Genomic DNA, 25,434 nt, shown 5'->3' on the forward strand with positions numbered 1-25,434 from the left:
GCACCCTGAGAAAACCAAACTCTGAATTAGAATAGCAAGAAGAAAGAAATATAAATATAAATTGAAAAGTATGGGAGAAAGAAAAGAGCCTTGAGGAATGCCACTAAGAAGTAGGACTAAAGCAGAATGCTTAGAATTCAAGCTTACACATTAAGGGCCAGATTTTCAAAGCTCTACACTCGTAAATTGGGTTACGTGCGCCGGGCCTATTTTATAAAGGCCCGGTGAGGTACCTAAAGCCCTGGGACACGTCTAAGTCCCAGGGATTCGAAAAAGGGGCGGGGGCGGTCCGGGGGTCGGGACGGGGTCAGAGGCTCACGGCACAGCAGCATGTTATAAAATTGGGTGGCCATGTGTGCGCGCCGGGTATCACGTGCACATGTACGCCCGCGTGCTTCCTTGAAAATCTACCCCTAAGTGCATAGTTCTAAAAAAGATTTGCAACAAATTTTCACCACAATCAGTCAATTGAGTAGGAGTTGATGATCTACTGTAACAAAGGCAGCACTAAGGTCAAGACAACCTCTTCCCTATAGTGGGAGGGGCCACAAAAATAACTCCACCTCTTAGCTCTGTGATTAGGGACAGACACATGTAATGTGCCCACACAACTAAAGGGTCTCAAGGAGATATGGAGGAAAGGCTGGAGCAGATGATAACATAAAACACAACTTATATACCTACAGCAAGTATTGTATATAAAATCAGTGCATGCACAGTTACATGGCACATTAGGATTCTTATACTCTACAGCAAACACAGACAAATGGCAATTTAGTAACAAAAGAAAGAGGATTTTATTAACATGGGAAAGTGAGGAAAATCAGGTTGCAAGATATAATAGAAAAATCATTAGCCCTACTCGGGATCTCAGTTCAGTTCACTTGCAAAATACTTTAAACTCCACCTAAATTCCTGGACAGAATAATAATAAAAGTTCTCAATTAAGTCTTACATGAGTTCTGCTTTCCTTTTCTTTAGACAAGCTGCTTCGCTGTACTTGATGAAGCTGATGCAGATGCTTGAGATCTTGTGGCTACATGGTCCACTTGATTCAGGAGATTGGAGGTCCTGGTTCTCATATTAAAAAAAAAATAAAAAAAAAATATATATATATATATATTAATTCCTTCTCTTCTCTATATAAAATCATGACAAATCTTCTGAATTTCCCTGCATCGATGTCAGGAGCTTTGTTTCTGTAATTCACGCTTTTCAAAGACACCATAAAAAATGACATTTCTTACAAGATTAATGTGACCAGACTGGATCTACAAATACCTTGATAAAAAAGACGTGACCTACAAGATCAATATGATCATATTGGGATGCCATTAGATGTGGTCAAACAATACAACCTTTACCATTATGTATGACATCTTTATTAAAAAAATACAGACCCTGAAGCAACCAATTTCACATGGCAAAACTTGGCCTGAGTCGGGCTTTTATTTGAGCAGCCAATTTCACGTGGCAAAACTTAGCCTGAGTCGGGCTTTTATTTGAGCAGCTGGTGTTTATAATAATAAAGATCTTCTGGAGGACTTTAGATCTATCTCCTTCTTTCATTTACCGTATTTCTTTCTTCATCTCCATCAGTTTCACTAGATATTCTTCCCTGTGTTCCTCTTTTTGGGATCCTTTATACTTTTTGAACGCTGTTCTTTTTGCCTTTATTTTCTAAGAAACAGGGAGGGAGACTGACGCTGCCTGTAGAGCTTTCTTGGAGTGGAGTATTTTCACTGGGAAAGGAAAAGGAAACTGACATTTATTTTGTACACATAGAAGTAAAATTTAAGACCCGCGCATACACACGTGCACATGTTTGCCGGCGCACACACATAGATGCGCCAGTTTTATAACATACATGCATATATGTGCGTGTGTTATAAAATCGGCTATCCGTGTGAACATGTGTGCATGATTTTATATTGACGGGAGCATGGGTGTGAGAATGCCAAGTCGAGCACGTAAGTGGGGGGAATTTTAGTAGGTACACACAGCGACGCAATAGGCCTTTTTCTCAGTATACTCCCAGTTCACTCCAGTAAAGGAGAGGACTTCCTAAACCCCCTAGCTAACTTGTCTCCCTTACATCCTATTACCCCTGACCCTTAAAACCCTGCTAACTAACATATTTTTTTTGTTTCATGACTTACACGCCATCCATAGCAGAAGTAAAGTTACACAGTTGGAGACCCTGATGCATGCTTATGTGTGTAAATACTTATGCACTGGATTCATGCTATAGACCCAGCCCACCCATATCTAGAGATGTGCTTCGTTTAAAGATATCAGTTCGGGCTTCAGATTGGGTGCTCCATGGAAAATTTGGTTTTCCCATGGTTCGGTTTTTTTTTTGGCAATTTTCGACAAAGTGCGTTAGTGCGCACTAATGGGCCTCACTGTGCACTAACAACCAGTTAGTGTGCACTATCTCAGCATTATTGCGCAGTACACCAAATGAGAATGCAAACCAGCTAGATGTTAATGCACATTAAGACCTGTTAGTGTGCCCTAATAAAACTTACAGCGCACTAAGGGGTGGATTTTAAAGCCCTGCTCGCGTAAATCCGCCCGGATTTATGCAAGCAGGGCCTTCCGTGCTGGCGCGCCTATTTTCCATAGGCCTGTCGGCGCGCGCAGAGCCCCGGGACTCGCGTAAGTCCCGGGGTTTTTTCGGGGGCGTGTCGGGGGCGGGGGCCGATCGATGTGGCGTTTTGGGGGCGGGACGCGGCGTTTTGGGGGCGGGCCCGGGGGCGTGGTTTCGGCCCGGGGCCGTCCGGAGGCGTGGCCGTGCCCTCCGGAACCGCCCCCGGGTCGCGTCTTGGCACGCCAGCGGCCCGCTGGCGCGCGTGGATTTACTTCTCCCTCCGGGAGGCGTAAATCCGTTGACAAAGGTAGGGGGGGTTTAGATAGGGCCGGGGGGTGGGTTAGGTAGAGGAAGGGAGGGGAAGGTGAGGGGAGGGCGAAAGAGAGTTCCCTCCAACAAAAATCGGCAGCCTTGCACGCGCCGATCCTGGATTTTAGAAGATATGCACGGCTACGCGCGTATCTACTACAATCCAGCGTACTTTTGTTTGCGACTGGTGCGCCAACAAAAGTACGCGAACGCGCATTTTTTAAAAATCTCCCCCAAAGTATGTAGTAGTGTGCTGTAACTAATGTTAGTGCGTACTAAAAAATGCAACTTAAAAATTAAAAAGTATCAATTCAGAGGAATTGTTTAGCTAGAAAAACAGTGCACACTAATTGGTATTACTGCGCACTAAGGGGTAGATTTTAAAAAAAAGCGCGATCGCGTACTTTTGTTCGCGCAGCAGGCGCAAACAAAAGTACGCAGGATTTTATAAGATACGCGCATAGCCGCGCGTATCTTATAAAATCCTGGATCGGCGCGCGCAAGGCTGCCGATTTTGGGCAGCCTGTGCGCGCCGAGCCGCGCAGCCTGCCTCCGTTTCCTTCGAGGCCGCTCTGAAATCGGAGCGGCTGCTGGTGTGCCATCATCCGACCTGGGGGCTGGTCTAGAGGCCTCGACCACGCCCCCGGGCAGGCGCCACGCCCCGGTCCCGCCCCCGAAATGCCACATCCCGCACCTGAAACGCCGCGTCATTTGGCCCCGCCCCTGACACGCCCCGACACGCCCCTTCAAAAAACCCCGGGACTTACGCGCGTCCCGGGGCTCTGCGCGCGCCGGCAGCCTATGCAAAATAGGCACGTCGGCGCGCGAGCAGGGCTTTTAAAATCCGCCCCTAAGAGATATGCAGTGCGGAGTAACTCCGTTAGTGCGCACTAACATGAAATACGAATTTTTCCAAAACTTTGGCAAAAATCGCTTCATATATCAGCGCTACTGAACCATGACGAATTAGACAATGTCATTGACATTGTCTAATTTGTGAAAAACAAATCACATCCCTCCCCAGACCATGCCTACACCCTTCCCCTCTTGGTTAGAAAAAACTTTATGCGCATACCCGCTCTGGTTTTAAAATCTGCATGGCGCGCACCAGGCCGAGTCACGTGCTTATCTCCCGACTTTGACATGCATAGGGCTTTTAAAATTCACCCTTTTGTATTTTGTTGCAGTGTGGTGCTCTAGCCTTTGTAGTGCCAGTTATCTTTGGACTTTGTTTTTACCTGCCTTGGTGCTTCGGACTTAATTTGGAACAATAGCTTTAGAGTCAGTGTGGTGATTTTTTTGAGTGACTGGGCAGTGTGCGTCTCTTTGGAATGCACGTCAATTCTGACTAAAGAAGTTTTTGATGACCCCCTGCAATGCACTGTGAGGGAGGGTTTGGAAGTCCTATCCTTTATATAGGCGAACTGGGAACAAACTGGAAGAACTTGTAATTTTGTTGGCGCATGAGTCTACTAAAATACCCCCCACTTATGGGGTAAAAGCAGCATTTGCGCGCACATGTATGCACCCACTTAAAATTGCATGCACATGTGTACCCGTGCAGCCTATTTTATACCATGTGCAAATATATGCCTGTATGTTATAAAATGGACACGACTCTGAAAGCGAGCCAGCAAGCACATGTACCTGCGAGGCTGTTTCAAAGTTACCGTCTAAGAATGTAAGTCCTCTTGTAAATGGAAATAACAACGGTACCTGAAATGTAACTTGCCTTGAGCTTGGATTTGGATAGGGCAAGTAATGAAATCCAAATCCAAATAGGACCTAAGATTACTGAATCCATTGATTACTGCTGGCTGTTCTTTCCATCTGCTGCCAAATGCTGTAATTTTCCTGTAAAGTTTAGTAATTTTTATTTGAATATCTTGTCCATGATTTTTTCCATTTATGCAGCTGTACAAGTAGTATAAGCTGTACAGCTGTATAAGTAGTATAAATATTCATCTAGTTAGCTTCTGTGATTTTTTGCTTTCATCAGAGACCTAAGTAAATATACGTCATTAGAATATGCTAAGTCTGAATCTTGTCATTTTACAATTGTTCTATCGGTAAGACCTTTCTGAGTATTATCTATTTGATTAGCGTTAGCTGTTGCAGCCTATGGGGATGGTAACTTTAAAACTGGTGTGCAGGCGCACATGTGTGCGCGTTCGGCAGCCTGCGCCCATGGATGTGGCTATTTTATAATTTATGTGTGATTATGAACACAAGTTATAAAATAGCCAGGCTGTGCCTACATGTGTGCTAAATTTTAAGTGGGTGCACACAATGCATGCAAATGCTGCTTCTACCACATAAATTGGGGGATTTTAAAAAGGGTGCATGCTGACAACATTTCCAGTTTTACCAGTTCGTCCCTAGTTTGCTCAGTTAAGAGATAGGTCTTTCAAACCCACCCTGGTTTAATAGCCCAGTTATCCCCGACCCTTAGAAACCTGCAGACCTGCCTATTCAACTTTATTTTATAACTTACACTACATCCAAAGCAGAAGTAAAGTTACACAGCAGGGGGCCTTGGAGCGTGCTGGATTGCATAAATATTTTTGCACGCATCTCAGCTTCATGCCCTGAAATGCTGCTGCTCTGCCCAAACCAGGCCAATGCCCTGCCACTTTTCGAAAACTTCCAAGATGTGTGCATTGCAGCATTTACATGCACATCTGGGCAGCTTATAAAATATAGTTGCACATCCCCTAATTAATGCGTGCATTGAGCTTTTAAAATTCACCTTTAAGAATGTCAATCTGCAATCAGGAGCAAGAGAAATCTCCTCTCTTAGCCATGCCGTTGTCTCTTCTTTTGTTTCATAAGAGGAATTGGTGATGATTTTTCAGAAGCTTCCCCAACTAGAGCTGCAAAACTTCTAATAAAAATGTTGCTTATGCTTGCACACTTATCCACATATCATTTTATTTCATAATAAATTGCAAGAAATATAGCTTGGTATCATCTACAGAACAATTTAATTCCATTCCCAAAGGACACTGCAGCATATAGGCAACTTTTCAGTCTGTGCCAAGTGCAAATAAAAAACTAACTTTCTTCTCTGGCTTTCGGTCTTCTTTAAAAAATACAAGATTCTTGGCATTCAGTATCAAAAAAGTTCTAGAGGGACCTGGTATTTACAGAACCAGTAACCCTGCTTACCAGAGAGATATAAAAAAATGCACGTAATATTGTTCTTAATCTGATTGCAAGGAAACCTTAATCTGTATCAGTTTGGAAACTGCACATATACTTTTTTTTTTGATGCTATACTCTATTCAATAATAAAAGGTCATCGCTAAGACCAAATTTTGTCTGGTAGCTAAGAAAGTATGAGATGATATTTAAGTAGTAAAGGAATGCTTGGTGTACTCAGGGAAAAAAACTTTTTGTTCTACACATTCATTAATACTGTATGAGTCAAGTTAATCTCTCATTGAAAGAATAAAGTTGTGTGACTGTAGTTAAGGATCTGTGCCAGTTTATATCCTGAACACAGATTTTTGTAAGTTGAAAGTCATAAAATTCCAACTTACATGGAAATGAGAGTCTTAATGGAGGCTGTTTTTGAGTCAATTACAGTATAATTTTGAAGAATGAAGCTGCATATTTTTTTTTTTTACTTTGAAAACATTTACTACTAAAATATAGGGCTTTATTCACTCAAATTTGTCAAAAAGGATAAATAGCAGAAGGACAAATATAGTTTGTTAGGATTTGTAGGTAGGTGGGCCCTGGGCCAAGGTGAGAGATGGTACCGCCCACAGGGAGGAGCCCTATGAGCCTCACCTTCGGGAGGCGAGGTCTCAGCTGACGTCAGACACAGATGGGTTACTAGAGTCTTTATTAAAGAAGTAGAGTGGCACTGCCCACGGAGCGGGGAGAGCAGGAGAAATTCACTCAGGTACGGGGGTGTCACAGAGTCTGTGAAGTGGGGAATACCCAAGGAGGATACCTCAGTAGAGAAGATACATCAATGGTCCGCAGAGCGGGGTACACCGATGGGGCTCCTCAGTAGAGATGATATGGTAGTCATCCGCGGAATGGTACACTGATGAGGGTTCCTCAGTAGAGATGAAACAGCTGGTCTGCAGAGCGGAGTACACCTATGAGGGTTCCTCGCTAGAGATGATATGATAGTGGTCCGCAGAGCAGGGTACATCGATGAGGGTTCCTCACTAGAGATGGTACGGTAGTGGTTTGCAAGGCGGAGTACTCTCAGTAGCGATGGTTCCAGGTAAAGCCCTGGGGAATGGAGCAGGCAGCAGTCCAAAGCGTAAGGCCCTCTGAGGAGTGGATAGCCAGAGACGAGGAAGAGCTCCCGAGGAGCAGGTACCCAGGACGTCTCACGCCGAAGAAGCAGGAGCTGGAATGGAAGTCCGTAGTGAACGAAGTGGAATCAGCAATGAGGGAACTCGTTGCCAAATTGTAGGCAGACAGGGCCAGCTGGCTTGAGTCCGTGAAGATTGACATCATCCGGAGGGGGGACGCCCCTGAGGTTCCCACCATGATGTGCTTAATACTGGCCCGAGAGTGCGCGTGCCTAAAGAACTCCGAGGGCAAGATGGTGGTTGGCAGCGTCCACGCCAACCAAGGATGCCCGGGAACAGGAGTGAGTAGCCCGGCGATAGCTGGCGGAGATGGCCAGTCCACCCAACGAAGTCTAAGCAGGGGAGCAAGAGGTGACCAACAGCGGTTGCAGCCATATGCGACCGATGGGCATAACACTACCCATATTCTTAGGGCCCCTCCCCAGGGGTTTGGGTTTTCTCAGATGAGAAGCATGAAGCTGCTTGATCAGTTCTTTTTCTAGAATATTGACTGCAGGCTCCCAACTGTTCTCTTCAGGGCCAAATCCTTCCCACGAGATCAGATATTCCCATCGCTTTCCATACCTCCTGACATCCAGAACATCTTATACCTGATACGAGATGTCATCTTCAGATACCAGAGGTTGTGGTTCTGGTGGTCTTTTAGAGAACTCGGACAAGATGAGAGGCTTCAGTAGTGAGATGTGGAAGGCGTTATGAATCTTAAGCGATGTGGGTAGGAGAAGACTGTAAGTGACCGGACCCAGTTGGTGAAGTATGGGAAAAGGGCCGATGTATCTGGGAGCGAAGTGGGCTGAGGGCAGTTTCAAGTGAATAAAGCGAGTGCTGAGCCACACCTTGTCTCCAGTATTAAACTGTGGAGCTGCCCGATGATGGGCATCATAGAATTTCTTTGCCTTTTGCGCGGCTTGCTGCATAAGTTGTTTGGTGTGTTCCCAAAGTTGGTGTAACTCTTCCACAGAAGTCTGTGCCACGGGAGATGACACAGAAGTAATGGAAGAGGAGGCAGAGGCTGGCATCCGTATACTATTTGGAAGGGTGATGACTCAGTAGATGCAGACTGATGGGAGTTTAAGGCAAACTCGGCCCAGGGTAATAAGTCAGACCAGTCATTCTGCCGAGAGTTCATATATGCCTGAAGAAACTATTTCAGGGTACGGTTCGTCCTCTCTGTCTGCCCATTGGCCTGCGGGTGATAGGCTGATGTGAGGTCCAAGGCTATTTTGAATTTTTTACATAATGACCTCCAAAATCTCACCGTAAATTGAACACCTTGATTAGAGAGTATGTGTCTCGGGAGTCCGTGGAGGCAGAAGATATGACGGATGAATAGTTTTGCCAACTCCGGAGGTGAAGAAAGACCAAGTAATGCCACGAAGTGAGCCATCTTCGAAAATCAGTCCACGGTGACCCAAATGGTGTTGTTGCCATTGGAAGGGGTAAGTCCACAATGAAATCCATGGCTATGTGGGTCCACGGCTCACTAGGTGCAAGAAAGGTTGAAGGAGACCCCAAGGATGGCCTGCCGGCGGCTTCTGTTGAGCGCAAGTGGGACATGATTCTACATATGCTTGAGCATCTTTTTTTATGGTGGGCCACCACTAGAATCTCTGGAGAGTGGAAAGAGTTCTAGCTTGTCCGGGGTGGCCTGCGAGCAAGGAATCATGCCCCTAGCGGAGGATTTTCCTTAAAAGTGGTCTTCCCAGCTGGCACAATGAGCGTGGTGGAAAGGAGAACTTTAGTTGGATCAATGATGTGCTGTGGAACGTCTGGAACATCTTCAGTGGTGAAAGAACGAAAGAGTGCATCAGCTCAGGCGTTCTTATTGGATGGCCAGTATCGTAGTAGGAAATTGAACCGAGTAAAAAAGAGAGACCAGCGGGCCTGCCTGTGATTAAGGTGTAGGTACTCGAGGTTCTTGTGGTCAGTATATACTGTGATTTGGTGCTGCGCTCCCTCAAGCCAGGGGCGCCACTCCTTGAAGGCCAGTTTAATCTCCAGTAATTCCTTGTCCCTGATTCCATAATTACACTCGGCCGGGGAGAAGTGTTGGGGGAAGAATGAGCACAGGTGCAAATTGTGATTGGCTGAATGCTGGCTGAGGACTGCACCAACACCGATGTCTGAAGCGTCGACTTCGACGAAGGGTCGTCAGGGATAGGGATGACGCAAGCATGGTTCTTGTAGGAATGCCTCTTTGAGCTCATGGAAGACAGTCACAGCTTTGGGTGACCACTGGGAGGGATTGGCTCCCTTTCGAGTCATATCTGTGAGTGGGGCAGTCAATGTCGAATAATAGTGGATGAATAACCTGTAGTAGTTCATAAAGCCAAGAAATCTTTGGAGTGCCTTAAGGCCCGTTGGTTGAGGCCAATCCCGAATACTCTTAGTCTTTTGTGGGTCCATCTGGAACCCCTGGCTTGAGACCACATAGCCTAGGAAAGGGACAGACTCTTGGTGAAAGGAACATTTCTCCAGTTTGGCATATAACTGGCTATCCCTTAAGCATTGCAGAATGTTGGCGATATCCTGGTGATGGCTCTGGAGGTCTTGTGAAAATATCAGGATGTCGTCCAGGTAGACCACAACACAACTGTAGAGCATGTCTCAGAAGATTTCGTTCATCATATTCTTAAATACTGCTGGGGCGTTGCAGAGTCCAAACGGCATTACCGGATATTCAAAATGGCAGTCGAGGGTGTTAAATGCTGTTTTCCACTTGTCGCCCTGGCATATCCTGACCAAATTATACGCTCCTCTGAGGCCCAATTTGGGAAATATCTTGGCCCTCTGGAGCCTGTCAACAAGTTCAGAGATTAATGTAAGGGGTAGCGGTCCTTCTGGGTAATCTCATTTAAGACGTGGTAATCTATATACGGCCAAAGGGAGCCATCCTTTTTTCCCACAAAAAAGAACCCTGCTCCAGCAGGAGATTTGGAAGGCCGAATGAAGCCTTTCACCAAATTCTCTTATATATATTCAGACATGGCCTTTGTCACAGTCAGTGAAAGTGGGAATACCCTTCCTCGGGGAGGCTCAGTGTTAGGCAATAAATTTATAGCGCAATCAAATGAGCGGTGACGCAGTAGAGTGTCCGCAGCTTTCTTGGAAACCACATCCTTAAAGGAGGAGTACTGCAGCGGAAGACCCGGAATGGATGTTGTAGTAGCTAGGCAAGGTATCAGGGACACGACCTCCAAGCACTTTCCATGGCAGGAGTTGCCCCAGTGGGATAATTGTAGAGTGCTCCAATCAAATTGTGGAGTGTGTAGTTTTAAACATGGCAGCCCAAGGACCACAGGGTGTATAGTGTTATCCAGTACCAGAAAGGAAATGGTCTCCGTGTGCAGTGTTCCAATGCGAAGGCGAATGGGGGCCGTGGAGAAGGTAATTTCACCTGGAAACGATTTGCCATGGTTAGAAGAAAGTAGTAACGGTGTTGACATCTGGACAGTGGGGATACAAAGGTGTTCTACGAATTGTCTGAGGATAAAATTTCCACCGGCCCCATAGTCCACCAGTGCCAGGGTGTAAAATTCCTGAGTGTCCAAATTAATTGAGACAGGCAGAGTCAAAGGAGGAGAGGGTGCGGTCAGGCCTAGGAGGAGTCCTCTAGCAGATCCTAGGCCTGGGAGTTTCCCGGACAGAGTGGACAGGAGGGTACCGCATGACACGGTTGACCACAGTACATGCAAAGACCGGATCTTTGATGACGACGTTTCTCCTTTGTGGATAGATGGCTATGACCCATTTGCATCAGTTCCTCTTCCTCGATGCTTGGTGCAGGAGCGGTATGGGTGGATGGCATTGGGTGAGTGCGTGGAGTACCTGAAGACATTCTCTTGGATCCCCTGGCCTCAAGCGAACACTCACGCAGACGGCGGTCAATGTGACCGGCGAGGTCTATCAGAGAATCCAGCGCCTCAGGAAATTCTTGTGCTGCTAATTCATCCTTAATGTGCGTGCTCAGGCCTTTGAGGAATATAGCATGCAAGCAGCCCAGATCCCAGTGCAATTCTGACGAGAGAGTCCTAAACTCGATGACATAATTGGTCAGTGATCTGGAATCTTGTTGCAGATGCAGGAGCGTAGATCCAGCGATGGGCTTTCACCAGGGTCGACAAATAGGGCGAGGAAGCCCTGTAAGTCATTGAGGATCGGATCCATTCGCTCCCAAAGGGGTGACAGCCAGGCCAATGCTTTTCCATCCAGGGGGGATAAGACGTGTGTTGTTTTGGAGACTACATCAGGGAAATACGCAGGTTGTGAAGAAAAGTGCACGATGCACTGGTTCAAGATGCCCCTACACAACAAGGGGACACCTGCGAAACGAGGGGGTGCCGTCAAGGGCACTGGAGCCAGAATAATGATGCATGTGAAGCGGAACTTAGCTTGGTAGGTGTCGGGATGGAGTCCAGCCGATTGCTCAATTGATTTATGGCGTTAGCAAAAGTCTCCAGTACCTTTTGCTGTTCTGTAATTCGCTGGACCAGGCCAGGGATGGCCTGAATTGCCGAGACCTGTGCCGGGTCCATGTACTTGGCAATCTGTTAGGATTTGTAGGTATGTGGGCCCTGGGCCGAGGTGACAGATGGTACCACCCATAGAGAGGAGCCCTATGAGCCTCACTGTCGGGAGGCAAGATCTCAGCTAATGTCAGACACGGATGAGTACCTAGAGTCTTTATTAAAGAAGTAGAGTGGCAGTTCCCACGGAGCGGGGAGTGCAGGAGAAAGTCACTCAGGCATAGGGGTGCCACAGAGTGTGTGAAGTGGGGAAAACCCAAGGAGGATACCTCAGTACAGAAGACATGGCAATGGTCCACAGAGTGGGGTACACCGATGAGGCTCCTCAGTAGAGATGATATGGTAGTGGTCCGTGGAGTGCGGTACACCGACGAGGGTTCCTCAGTAGAGATGAAACAGCAGGTCTGCAGAGCGGGGTACACCGATGAGAGTTCCTCACTAGAGATGATATGGTAGTGGTCTGCAGAGCAGGGTACATCAATGAGGGTTCCTCACTAGAGATGATACGGTTGTGGTCTGCAGAGTAGCGGACATCGATGAGGGTTCCTTACTAGAGATGGTACGGTAGTGGTCCGCAGGGTGGAGTACTCACAGTAGCAATGGTTCCAGGTGAAGCCCCGGGAACGGGGCAGGCAGCAGTCCAAAGCATAAGACCCACCAAAGAGCGGATAGCCAGAGACGAGGTAGGGCACCTGAGGAGCAGGTACCCGGGACGTCTCTTGCCAAAGAAGCAGGAGCTGGAATGGAAGTCCATAGTGAGCGAAGCGGAATCAGCAATGAGGGAACTCGTTGCCAAGTCGTAGGCAGACAGAGCCAGCTGGCCTAAGAGTCCGTGAAGTTTGACGTCATCCGGCGTCATCCGCCATGATGTGCTTAAGACTGGCCCAAGAGCGTGCGCGTGCGTCTAAGGAACTCCGAGGGCAAGATGGTGGTCAGCAGCGTCCATGCCGACCAGGGAGGCCTGGGAACAGGAGAGAGTAGGCCGGTGATAGCTAGCAGAGACAGCCAGTCCACCCAACGAAGTCCAAGCAGGGGAGTAAGAGGTGAGCAACAGCAGTCGCAGCCATCTGTGACTGATGGGTGAAACATATTTTTTTCTATAATAAAATATATTTACTAGAAAATTGAAGATATTCACCATGGATTTTGCTGAAAAAAATATTTTGGATGCATAGAAGGCATGGCTTCCTTATTTATTTATTTATTTGCTTACTTACTTATTTTGATTTATTCCTTGCATCTCATGCAAACAACATGCTTGAAATGAGCCAATGATAGCAATATCAATTTACTATACATATACAATAAAACAGATTAACATGCTAACAATAGTAACATAAATTGACAAAACATTGATATATCTTTACACACTCTGTATTGTAACATAGTAAATGATGGCAGATAAAACCAAAATGACCCATCTGGTCTGCTAGGCAAGTTTTTCAGTGTAGTAGTAGTTTAGAGTAGTAACTGCTGCTCCATGTAGGTTACCCCCAAGCAGAAATGTAAACAAAAAGTTACCCCATTTCTTTACTTCCATGCTCTAGGCAGCAGGGATCCTCTTGAATTCCATTACTATTCTTGTCTTCACCATCTCTTCCAGGAAGGGATCCCATGCATCCACCACCCTGTCCGTGAAGAAAGATTTCCTGACATTTTCAGTGAGTCTTCCCCTTTGGAGTGTCATATTATGACCCCTAGTTTTACATCTTCCTTTCCATCAGAAATGATTTGATTATTTTGTGCAGCATTAATTTATTTCAGGTATTTGAAAATCCAGCAAGCCATTTCATCAGGGTTAAACACTAACTTCCCTTCTCCCTGACATTTGCCTGAATAAAAGCATCACTTGTGCTTAAGTCTCTGCCAAGGAGAGGATACCTGACTTCATGTATTTCTCTGGCTTATAATTAATCCTGATAGCCTGAAAGTAGGGCTGGGTGTTCCCTAGTCAGAGGCAGAACAAAGTCAGGAGGTATAGATTTCAGCAGCCAATGAAATGATCCGTGCACACCCCCTGAGCCAAAGCCAATAGTGTAGGGACTCGTCTGTTGCTATGGGAAAGTAGCCAATCATGTAATGACACATCATCTGCCTTTGTATGAATGTACAATAAAAGGAAGAGCCTCGTGAGGGCTCACCCCTTCTCTTCCTGCCTGCGATGAAAGCTGCCTCAAGTGTGTTCTTTGCCTCCATACTCTACATCTGGTGATCCCCGCGACGTGATGATAAACTCTCTGCTCATTTCGGCTGGTCATAGCTTTAGGTACGTACCGTTCAACAGATTTGCAATCGTAAATATTTTTAAAAAAAGTACTTCTTAGTAATTTTTAAAGTATTTCTCAGCTAGTTTGTTCCCCACACTCGTGAGCATGGGCAGTGATTTGACTGTACAGCAGAGGCTACATGCCAGAGAGCTGCAGAAAATAATCAATAATCATTATTTCATCACCAGAATAAAAATAGCGCAAATCAGCCTGGGGGACTTAGAAAAATTAATAAGTGAAATAGCTTGCCGTTGCCCTTGGTATTCAATGGAGGCTGGAACTCTAAATACCCAGGAATGGATTTTAATTGGCAATTGTCTTCATACGGCTCCCAGAGCTCCCATAAAGCAAAGATTAATCTGGCAAAAATGTACAGAGGCCATCGAACACATAGAAAAAAAAAGTTTAAAGACAGCAGTTTCAAACCATGTGCTTTTAGAAGCAGGCAGACTCAATCAGAATACCCTTCCCCCATCTTATGCTCAGTCTCCCTCAGAGACAGCAAATTCTTTGTATCAGCTCTCCATACCTACACCCAAGCCCATTCACACCTTCCCCACTTCTTTAGAAAAGCAGTCCTTGAGAACAATTGAGCCACAACCTGTCCTGGGTGGGGCGATTAGCATTGAATTTCAGCAGAAACCGCAGAAAGAAAACTTTACAGGAGAAGAATTATTAGAAGGACTTCAAGCCTTCCCCATCACAGAAAAGAACCATGAACAAAGGGGGACAGAAAATGAAATAAAACATCTAGGGACACACACTCACATGGCTCCTGTGGCTTCCTCTGCATCCACCTCAGAGAAAAGGCCCCAGGAAACTGAAAACACTGAGGTCAGAAAAACTAGCCTTCCTCCATCTTGCCTGCAACCCCCTTCCCCCACCAACCACTCCCTGTACCCTCATTTGCCATTGCCTGAGACAGTCATTGATTCTGCATCATCAATTTGTCCAGGTAAATTACCATCTCAAACCACTGCTCCCGGTAACAATTTATGTGCCGCGGTCAGCATGGGATTTCACCTAGAACATGGAAATCTCACAAGAGAGGAATTATTGAAAGGGATTCAAGCCTTTCCCATTACAGAAATAAACAAAGAACTAGGTGTGGCAGCAATAGAGTTGAGTGCCATGAGCAGTGGCTATGCCCCCAGGTCTTCAAAGAAATCAGCATATAAGACCTTGGGCCAAGCAGCTGCACTCCTGCATTACAAGCAAAGAAAATATCAATATGAAAAAAAGGATTTAATTAGACTCCTGCGTTACAAGCAAAGAAAATATCACTATGAAAAAAAAAATGGTTTCTCTTAACAAACAGTACAAATTTGGAAAAAAATGGTTTCTCTTAACAAACAGTACAGATTTGGAAAAAATGGTTTCTATTAGTCTTTGAATTCAGTTACAGAAAGTCTGCATACTTTGAGAGTATTTTCCCCCACAAAGTGTATGCACAGCCTTATGTTAAAACTGTACTGAAATTTGAACAATTGCTGTGTGAATTTCATGTGAAGTGTTCACTTCTTGCAAAATTAATTTGGCTCACATTTAAAATGACTCCATTTCTCTGAGATTTAAGTTTATAAGCAATTGTTTGAATTGCTAGCGTACAGAACTTATATTTTTACTGTGATTCTCCCTTTCAGGACAAAAGTAAATTAAAATAGAATCTGTCTGCAAGGAATCAGCAAGTCTGCAAGGAATCAGCAAGTCCTTGCCAAGCCATTGTCTCTGGTTGATTTGTTAAACAATGCTATCTTCAAGTTCCTATTGACTGAAGGATTAACTCCTTGGGTGCAGTTCTTTTCTTTTGAGAAACACTGCTCCTCCCCCCCTTTACTGTCTTTCTGTTAACTCTTGCTTGCCACTCATGGGGGAGGGAGGGAGAACTTTTGAAAAGAAGGAAAAAAAACTGGACTTAGTCCTGCAGTTTCTCTCTCTAGTTTCTATATGTTATTTAATCTTTTTAATACTTTCAAACTTCGTTAATACTGAACTGAAATTACTGAATAGCGTGTTTAATTTCCTATTCTAATAATTATATGAAGAAATTCTATTCTGATATTCCACATTGAAAGTAAGCTCAGAGTATTATTGATTGCAACCTGGAACAATAGTTGCAATCTATAAAGTAATGATGGGCTCTCCACTAGGAGGCGCTATGTTATTCTACAAGTTATATTATATTATTGTTTTAATAATTCTGTTGTATAATAGTTTTTATTTTTCAGGCCTACAGACCTTCTGTATTAAGGAAACTTCAGTTTTATTTTCTTTTTCACAAATTTTTACAGAATTCTGAACCTTAAAATATTTATTGACAGAGGTTGCTACATATAAAGCAATCCCTCACAAGCCTTTTCTTGCAAATCCAAATTGATTTTATTAAATTGAATAATAGAATTGATTTCTTTAAGGTTAAAAAAGTAAGAAGCTCACTTTTATCCTTACCTTAGTAATTTTTTGCTGTATGCCAGTTTTTAATATTTTCCAGATTTACAGCCTTTCTGCCATGAGGAGATGTGAAGATGGACACTTTGCAGTTTATTTTAACATTTTTCTAACACCTTTTGACTTTTGATCCTTGATCTAATTTTGTTTTTGATAACTTTTTGATAAGATTTTTAGCTCATATTATGTGTTATCTGTTGTCTGTCTTGATGTCAAGAAGACTATGAATGAATATTTGCAGGATGAATATGTGTCAGTTTTGTGTAAATGAATATTTGCAAGATGAATGAATATGTGTCAGTCTTGTGTAACATATGTTTAATATAATGTCTAATATACTTGTCATTTGATTCAGCTTACAGCAAATGACTTTTCCTTTAAATGCTTAATTTACACTTATTGCTATTTTACTGAATGAAAATTGATCACTGCATAAAAACTTTCTTGATAATGGGGTTACCCTCTGTTCTGAAAAATGGCTCTGCTTACTGCAGCCATTCCTTTGCATGAATTTTGTCAATAATTGAACATTAAATACTTATTTGGCATCCCCTACAACACCACAGGGCAAGCCATTGTGGAGAGAGCCAATCATACCCTTAAGAGCTCTGGACCATACAAAAAGAAAAAGGAGGGATTGCCCCTGGATTTTCCCCCTGAACAAAGTATTGTTTACTTTAAATCATCTAAACATATCAAATTTAAGACCACAGCCATGAGTAATCATTATGGGACTAGGGTTAGTCACCCACAGCCATCAGTTTTGTATAGAATATTTAATGTCTGGTACGGTCCCGTTCCCTTAAAATGGGGAACAAGGATATGTTTCTCTGCTTGCTTCCACAGGAATCAAGCCGTGGAGAGATGGAAAGGTGTCCAGGTCTACAGGACCCGATCCCCAACTTCTCCCTGAGCCTCCACAGCCCTCAGAAGGACAGAGATCGGACTCCTTGCAAAAAGCAGCACCACATGACCTGGGGACAGATCAAGGCCCTATCCAACCAACCTGCACAACTCTTAGAACAGCAAGGCCTTGAGAAAACTCCAGAGAACTTATTAGCTGCCTTTTCTTGCCTGAATGCCAACTCATTAACAATTGTGTTCTGCACCCTCCTCCTTTGCCTTATTTCTCCAGCTATGGCGATTTCAGAACAAGGACTCTGACAGAACAACATATACATCCTCGATGCACAGAACTTTTCACACCTGTTGAATCGAACAGACTGTTAGATCTGCACACACATGCCAACCCAAGCCTGCAGAGAACTACTGATGCATGCTGTACCATTTAACCTTACAGTATGGACTAATTATCCTTTACAGAGAGGTTTTCATTAACTCTCCAGTTAATAATACCACACTACACATTGGTAGCTGTATTCAAGAGACTGCTGCTCTTTGTTGGGACTATGATACAGGGGATGGGAAAGGGAATTCAGGTGGGAAATATCCATATTGTAACTGAACTTTTGTATTAATCACTGAACACTTACATAATTATACCACATATATGTATGCAATTGGCAGATTTCAGGATGTGCAGTGGGAGACCCAAGCAGGTACAGAAAGTATAGAGGGGATGAAGGATTTACCCTTTGTAGTTATATAGCCCAAATGATAACCAATGACATGTCCACTAATCTGTTAGGAAACATATGGATGTTATGTGGGCGTAGAGCATATATGTACATTTCCCCAAGATGGAGAGACAGATGCACTTTAGGCTACATCCTCCCCTCATACTATGCAGTCAAAAATTTACCCAAAGCAAGGCTCCGTAACAAAAGGGAGGCGATAAATAATCCCATAGAAAAGTATACAGAAACTCAGATAGCTAGAAGCCTGTTTCCCCCAATGGGGACAGATATGAATTACAGAGACTTACACATCCTAGCTAACTGGACTACTGCCCTATTTAATCAGACAGTCCATGCATTAAAAACTACTCACAACAAAAGTCTCTCAGATTAGAGAAGTAGCATTCAGAACCGCTATACCTTAGAAACCATTTTAGCCTTAAAGGGTGGTGTTTGTGCATTAATTGGATCTCATTGCTGTGTATACATATCAGACTATAAAGCAAACCTCACACATACCATAGAGCAGATAGAAACCATGGATGCTGATGCACCATTTTCAGGCAGAATACCTACTTCTCCATGGGACTGGCTATGGTCCTGGCTCCCTGATATTTCGGGTCTCAAAAGGGTGATTTCTATTATAATTACTGTAATTATCTTAATTATTTGCCTGTGATGCTGTATTCAGTGCATACCCAACCCTCATATCCATATTGAAACCTTGCTCTCAGCCCGAATACAAAGATGTCTTGTAAGATGCCTAATAGGGAATCATGAGCCCTGCAGCGTTGGCACACCACCTGCACCAGCTCTGGGTGATATGGAGATTCAGGAGCTCATCGGCAGCTGGCACACCACGTCGAATCAGCTTTCTTCTCTCCATAATCCCCCTTCCCCTATTTCCAGCCCATACCAAGACATAACAGATTTCAGTAAGGGTCTAAAGCTTTATTGAGCTACCTAAACAAAAACAGAAAGGGTGAGATGTGGGAAATATGCGCTTGCCAGCAAGCCATTTCATCAGGGTTAAACACTAACTTCCCTTCTCCCTGACATTTGCCTGAATAAAAGCATCACTTGTGCTTAAGTCTCTGCCAAGGAGAGGATACCTGACTTCATGTATTTCTCTGGCTTATAATTAATCCTGATAGCCTGAAAGTAGGGCTGGGTGTTCCCTAGTCAGAGGCAGGAGAAAGTCAGGAGGTATAGATTTCAGCAGCCAATGAAATGATCCGTGCATACCCCCTGAGCCAAAGCCAATAGTGTAGGGACTCGTCTGTTGCTATGGGAAAGTAGCCAATCATGTAATGACACATCATCTGCCTTTGTATGAATGTACAATAAAAGGAAGAGCCTCGTGAGGGCTCACCCCTTCTCTTCCTGCCTGCGATGAAAGCTGCCTCAAGTGTCTTCTTTGCCTCCATACTCTACAGAAAATCTGTAACATATTGTTCCTGGCTCTTCTCTCCTCCAGGGTGTGCATACCAAGGACCTTCAGTCTCATCTCATATGGCTTTCTCCACAGATCCCACACCACTTGACGAAGTCAATTCAGTCCTTGAAAGCTCATGTCTCAATAAATTGGTTAGTCTATAAGGTGCCACCCGCCTTATGTCATTTTTGCTGCCTCAGACTAACATGGCCATCCCGCAGAATTTCTGGTAATGCCGTCTTTTACTGTGACCTGCTCATTTTGCTTACACCTGAGTAAGGGTATGTTGACTTCGAGCAGGCAGTCAAGAAAAAAATTATCTGAATATAAACATACCATCTTATATATTTTTATGTTTCTTGACCTGATACTTCGTGCATATCCAGCATAGCTCTCTGCTTGAACGGCAGGGGAGAAAGTCCGATACTTCGTGCATATCCAGCATAGCTCTCTGCTTCAATGGCAGGGGAGAAAGTCCGATACTTCGTGCATATCCAGCATAGCTCTCTGCTTCAACGGCAGGGGGAATGAAGAAAAGTGGATCTAAAAACAGACAACAACCAACAAGGACTGAATTACATAGTCTGGGTAAACAAATAAGCATGGGTGTAACTTGCTTATTGCGGCGGTAACTACCCCTAACTAATTAAGCTAGATATTTCACTTAGATGCAGCTCCAACACTGCTCTCTACATTAATGGTGGGGATGGAAGGGAAATAGAACCAAAAGGTTACTAAGAGCCAAGAGTAACAGATAAGTATGAGAAAAAAAATGTGCGAAGCTTGCTGGGCAGACTGGATGGGCCATTTGGTCTTCTTCTGCCATCATTTCTATGTTTCTATCTATGTTTCTATGACCTGTATTTCCATGAATTCAAGTGGGCTATCCTGGCAACCACACCACTTTATCCTGGTAGTGATTAGAAATTGTTTTAATTGGGATGAGAGTTGAGAAAAAAGTGGTTCATTATCATGCTACAATGCTTTGTCACAGCTATCTGCTGCATTTATCTTGCTGCTCCTAAGATCTCTGCAGAAATGATTAGCAGCCTTTATTATACAGGAGAACTTTAATCAATTCTTTTCTAGATCAATACTGCAGATAAGTGTTTATAGATACAGAAAAGAAATTTAAAATCCAACCATGCTCACGTCGAGGTGGATTTTAAAAGCCCAGCACATGCATTAATTAGGGGATGTGCAAATAAATCAGGCTTGTGTGCGCTGAGAGGATTTGAAAAGCTGCCCAGATACGTGCATGTCTCCTGCAGCACGCACATATCCAAAGTTTTCAAAAAGGGGGGTGGTCATGAGCATTTTGGGGCGTGGACCAGAGATGTGAGCGTAAATACTAATGTGCCCCTGCCGCATAAATTTACTTCTGCTACGGAGGAAGCCTAAATTCTAAAATAAAGAAAACTAGACAAATCTGCAGGGTTTTAAGAGATGGGGCTAACCGGGGGGACTGAAGGCTATTAAACTATAAATAAGTCTAGTACTTTTTTTTGTTTTTTCTTTTCATTATGACATTTTAAACTAGCAAGTTCTTACCAGGATTTTTCAACGGAACTCACATTGTTCTAATGTAGACATTCATTCCCATCCTTTTGCCACTTATATCCCCTAATGAATATATCAACAATTTTCCCTGGAGCAGTTCATTGTCCTGAAAAGAAAAAAAGAAAAAAAGAAAAAAGACGACATTTATATTTTAAGATCAGCAATTCCAGATAATGTTGGCCTTAAAAATGTCGATCAAAGATGAGCTATGATGTGAACTATTCTAGTAAGATTATTAGTCACATAAGTATACATCTCATATAAGTGAGCAATCATTGTATAGGTTGCAAGGAGATGAGGGATTGGATACATTTTAAATTTCCAGGGAGAATATAAACATAGAGGTATGCCACGATTTCTTGTGCCAGAGATATAAGGAATATGTAAGAAGTTTTATCGACCCTGGATGCTACAAGTGTTTATTTTTTATACAATAGAAATTTAAAGATTTGATACTGACAAAGTGTGTGTTGTTTTTGCAGAAATTATTTTAATGCCTTGATGCAGGTAAGAGCGAAACATTGGCAACATCAGCATTTGATTTAAAAAATATTGAGACTCACAGCAGTCCATCGATGTTGTGCAAGAAAAAAGGGATCTTGCAAAAAAAGATAAGTGAAACATCCTTTGAGTATATTTTAAAGCAACTATGCACGATAAGTGAGACACTGTCTTGACATAAAATATAAAAAATTGATAAAGAAAAAAATATCAATCATGAATAAAAAAAGGTTTTCTGGACCTGTGATTGAACCACCTGAGTTTGGATTCAGTCACTGATGTTTCCTTTTAGCGCTGGTCCTTGCCTCTTATAGAATAATATAATAATGTATACAATGTAATAACTACAGGAGTTCTATTGTTTGATTCGATATTCGCTCCTGCCATCCCACATTGTTGTCTACATATATGCGGTTATGGCCATAATATTTACTGCATCTGTTGGATGCACATTCTTGGTTATTCATAACATTTAAGACGAATCATAAAAGCATTAAAGTCTAGGACTGAGTCTGGGCCCTTCTTACTGAATGAACACCATGTCTACTGTGGCAGACTGCCTTCTTTTTCCTATCATAGAACCCACTTACTCCAGGTCACAACCCTTCTTTTTCTCTATCCCTTCATTCTAGAAATATAGAAGCAAGGAAACAGAGAACATGATGGCTCAACCAGTCTGCCAATCTACATCTTCTTTTCAGCTTTATAATCCCTTCCTCTCTCTTAGAGATCCTTTGTTCTTGTCCCTTGCTTTCTTGAATTTGGATACGGAACTAATCTCCATCATTTCCACAAGGAGGCTGTTCCATGTGTCTACTACTCTTTCTGTAAACAAATATTTCCTTAGATTACTCCTGAGCCTACCATCTTTCACCCTCATCTATGATCCCTCTCCCCAGGACCTTCTTTCTGTTGAAATCAGCTCACCTCCTGTGTATTTATTCCTTGGATGTAGTTGAATATGTCTAACATATCTACTGCTACTACTACTTAACACTTTTATGGCACTACTCAACATTTGCAGTACTGAACAAAAGAACGTATAAGAGACATTCTCTGATCAGTAGAGCTTACAGTCTAATCAAGAGAAACATCATGCATGCATGGGAAAAGAGACTTGGGAATTTCATTTATTAAAAAAATGTTTGAAAATAATGAGGCTGTAAGCAGGATAATCAGGGGTTAAGATTTAAAGGCAGTCTCAGGTGGGTTTTTAGACAGGATTTAAATAAGGCAAGAGAGGAAGCATGGCACACCTGCTCAGGAAGTCTATTCCAAGCATATGGTGCAGCCAGTTAGAAAGCACGGAGTGGGGAATTGACGGTAGAGAAGGGTATAGATAGGAATGAATTGCCTAACAAGTGGAGTGCACAAGAAGGAATTTAGAGAGAAATAAGAGAGGAGAGGTAGTGAGGAGCAGCAGAGTGAAGAGTTTTCTAAGTGAGTAAGAGGAGCTTGAACACATAGGGAGCCAATGTAGTGACTTGAGAAGAGAGGTTTCCTTTATTTGGTTTATGCTCTTTTGTAGGTGCAGTCTCCAGAACTGTAGCCAATACTGCAAAGGAATGTCTTATTAGACTTATACAGAGGAAATATCACTTCTTTCCTGTTGGCTCTTCCTCTCCCACTGAAGTAAAATTTAAAACCCGTGCGCAGGTGCACATATGCGCACATTGCAAGTGCACGCACATGAATGTGATGATTTTATAACATACGCGCGTGTTATAAAATTGGCTATACATGCATACATGTGCGTACATATAGTGACTCGAGCACATAAGTGGGGAGAATTTTAGTAGCCACGTGCATTGACACAATTACCTCTTTCCCCAGTTTGTTCCCAGTTTCGCCCAGTAGAGGATTTTCTAAACCCCCTAGCTAACTTGCCTCCCTTTTACCCTATTAGCCCCGAGCCTTAAAACTCCACTGACTAGCCTAGTTATTTGTTACACAACTTACACGCTATCCATACCAGAAATAAAGTTAAACAGTAGGGGACCCCTGTGCATGTAAACACGTGCAGGCTTCATTGTGCACTTTCAGCCTGCCCATGCCCCACCCAGACCCCATCACACCCCGCCCCTTTTGGTGAAAAAATCTTTATGTGCATACCAGGAGATATGTGCATACCTGCGTGAGTTTTAAAATCCGCGCAGTGCACCGAGGGCCGAGTCCTGCATAATTATCCCGGCCTTGGCATGCGTAGGGCTTTTAAAATCGATCAGTAAGCATCTAAAGCATTATATTTGCTTTTGTCATCACATTGTCTACTTGTTTGACCTCCTTAAGATCATCCTATATGAACATCCCCAGATCCTGCTGATCCTGCTCTTGTTTTCTGCACCAAAGGACTTCACCTCCTAAACTCTACTGCTCCCTTCCTAAATTGTTTTTTCTTCTAAGCCTTTTTTTTCTTTTCTAATGCTTTTCTCATTCTTTTTATCAGCTTTCTCTTTTTCTCTGTCCCCACTTCTTTCCATTTCAAAATTGTTTGTTTCGATCTTCCCTGTGGAGAGTAGTTGGGACTGTGGAGATTGAGCACGACATATCCAGATGACCGAGAGATCAAAATATCACAATAATGATCATCACATTGAAATTTCATCAGTGATCCAGATGTAGAAGTGAACTGATTCATGTTTGTGAGCCATGGGTTGTGCTTCTGGTGATCCATCTCTTTCAGATTGTGATTGAATTCTTTTAAGTTTAGTCTCCTCTGAGCCAAAGGGGTTCAGAGTTTTCTAAAAACTGTCTGCTACCCTGTGATGATTTTCTAATAAAAAAGGTACTGGGTAGGAAGATGGCAGGCTAGTAGGGGGAGGGGAGAGGGAGGCGGTGCCTGAGCACAATACACCCTGACCTTGTTTCTAGTCCTCCACCCACCTTCAAAACACCAGTCCATCCCCACAATTTTCTCTTTTTCTCTCCTTCTAACTCATCCCCACCTGTATTCTCTTTCCCAGTAGTCTATCCTCACAACCCTCACCCTCCATTTTGGCTCGTCTTATTGCTGCTGCTGATGATGATGATTGGGGCAGGGATGCTGGCTTCCTGGGCTGTGATGTCCCATTTTGTTTAACCTCTCTAGTGGAGGGGTGGGGAGGGAGGGGCATCAGCTTTTGGGGCTGTGATAGCTTGTTTTTTTCCTACTCTCTGGGGGGTGGGGGCATTTTAACTCCCAGAGCTGTGATGGCCCCACTATTACTTTCCACCACCGTCAGCAGGGTTGCTGGCTCCTGGGATGAGATGACCTGCTCTTCTATTTCCTGGTGGTAGCAGGGTGGGAATGCGGGTGCTGGCTGGCTTCTGGGGCTGCCATCAAACAGCTATCTTTTCGGGGCCTGAGGTGCAGTTACAATCAACAGCCTGTGGTCTTTCCATCATATGCTCCACTGATTGTATCTGGCAGGCAGCCAAAAGGCTTATAGGGGTGGTGATCCAACACAAAATCACCATTGCTGATACTTCTGCTTCATACAGGCACAACTTTTGGGAGTTATACTATAACCATCTAAAACATAAATTTCAGCAAAGGAGTTTTTAAGTGCAATGAAAGAAAGTTCATGTGTAAAAATGTTCTATATTTTAGATGTTTATTCAGTCAAACAGAAAGCAATAAATGTTTGCTAATAACAGGAGCAGAGTGCGCAACCTTTCCCATTAAGACCCATACATTAAATCACTTAACATTTATGCTCCCAATTTGTATTCATTTCTCATCTGTTCTTGTCTAACACTGCAGCAATACTCTGCAATGGGAGTTTTTTTTTTTTACTAGGGATCCTGAAGTATTATTCTTACTGATTATGGTATTCTTGCTGTGCTGAAAAGGAAAGCTCACATTCTCTTGCATGCTCATAATCAGAACTATCTTTTAAATT

General features: G+C 43.5%; 1 long non-coding RNA gene across 1 annotated transcript; it reads right to left on the minus strand.

Moving 5' to 3' along the window:
* Nucleotides 1-1,579: 1,579 nt before the first annotated feature.
* On the minus strand, nt 1,580-19,879 carry LOC115079975. The gene is made up of 3 exons (XR_003853473.1): nt 19,829-19,879; nt 5,652-5,786; nt 1,580-1,742 (listed from the first exon to the last, which is right to left on the minus strand). It is a non-coding gene; the product is annotated as an uncharacterized LOC115079975 (long non-coding RNA).
* Nucleotides 19,880-25,434: the final 5,555 nt, after the last annotated feature.

Source organism: Rhinatrema bivittatum, chromosome 1, assembly GCF_901001135.1.
Source record: "Rhinatrema bivittatum chromosome 1, aRhiBiv1.1, whole genome shotgun sequence".
NCBI lineage: Eukaryota > Metazoa > Chordata > Amphibia > Gymnophiona > Rhinatrematidae > Rhinatrema > Rhinatrema bivittatum.